The following is a 1,494-nucleotide window of genomic DNA, read 5'->3' on the forward strand; positions in this document are numbered from 1 at the left end:
TTAGTGTGCTCTGAGCTCGTGTTCACGTTTATTTCTACCCCGAGGAGCCCACAAAATGGCCCCTTCCCTTACACAAAATGGAAGCAAAAGGCTTCTGGGTTGCCCCATTGCATGAGCTGGGCTTCTGGGTTGAGCAAACATAAAAGCAAGTTGTGGGGTGGAAGGGGGGAAGTACTGGGAAAACACCATCTTTGAACACATAACCAGAACATATCACTTGGGTTCAAGTGCATCTTTGAGCTGCAGGCTTCCTTCACCCCATTTCTCAATTGCTTTTGTGGTCGTTTCATGCTTTTAGGAAGGGAATTCAATTATGTTTTTTGCTGAATTCCCTCAAAGCCTGCATTGCCTGGAGGCAGGGTGGTTTTCATTCCTATCCAATTTAATGCCTACTGCAGATCAGTGAGGATATCACTGAAGGCAAAGCTCAGTGCCCACAGGTTAACCCCCAACATCAAGTACGTGCTTTAGAGACTGTAGGAGAATTCCCACCCTCTCAAATCTGCCTACACACGAACCTCACATCTTGGAAACATGAACCCTAAGCATGGAGAATGGGAGCGCTGGGAAAATAATTTGAGGCTGTGGACAATGTCCATCCTGACCAGGATGTTGTTTGGTCATTCTGACAACACTGCGGTTACAATTAAAGCTCCTGCCTACAAAGTGTTTATACCCAGGAAGAGAACAGCAGGCTGCAGAGGGGCCGGGTCAAGTGAATGGGGCAGTTTCTCAGCCAAGTTACAGGCACTCTGCTGAGTTCCCTGGCTCTATACATAGGCTAGGAAGCTCCCCTGCTGCTTCTTGGTCTTGAACCTCAAGAAGAAACCAGTGTGTGAAAAAATGTCCCTTCCTGATGTCTGCAGGAATGTGGTCACTGAGTCCCCTTGGGGCCAGATTTTCTTTGGACATTTTGTTTGGGAGACTTTGATATGAAAAAATCCACCTCTTCACAAAACATCCTCCTGAGGTGTCCATCAGGCGTGAGGTTAACGGGGGAACAAGGAGCCTTTTGCATCCTGTACACCCATCTCCATTTGCACCAGCCTTTTTGGTGCTGCAGCACTCAAGAGTATTTCCATCACTCAGTGATCCTCAGCTCAAATTACGCTCACAAGTCATTGTTTTCCATAGTTCTGAATGTAGTTTCAGATGCTCAGGGTCACTTGGAACTTGCCACTGCGTGGGGAACTGCGTGGGGCAGAACATTCTCAGTGTGAGTTCTCTGGTCTCTTGAACTGTGCAGTCTGGTTTCTCATGGTATATGTGGGGAAAAGAAAAGAAAAGAGGATGAAAGGACAAAGCAAACTTTGTACTGCTGTTTGAAAACTCAAAGCAAAACATACACATGAATCAGGGCACGAACTTCTCAGGGATAAATATTCTCTTCCATGATGTGCAAGTCCTGCTGTAGCAGTGATGGTAACTGCTAAGAGGTCTTGAATGCATCTGATGGACACCTCAGCTGAGAAGCAGAGATTAAAGGCTGCAACC

Source organism: Coturnix japonica, chromosome 11 (genome assembly GCF_001577835.2).
Source record: "Coturnix japonica isolate 7356 chromosome 11, Coturnix japonica 2.1, whole genome shotgun sequence".
NCBI lineage: Eukaryota > Metazoa > Chordata > Aves > Galliformes > Phasianidae > Coturnix > Coturnix japonica.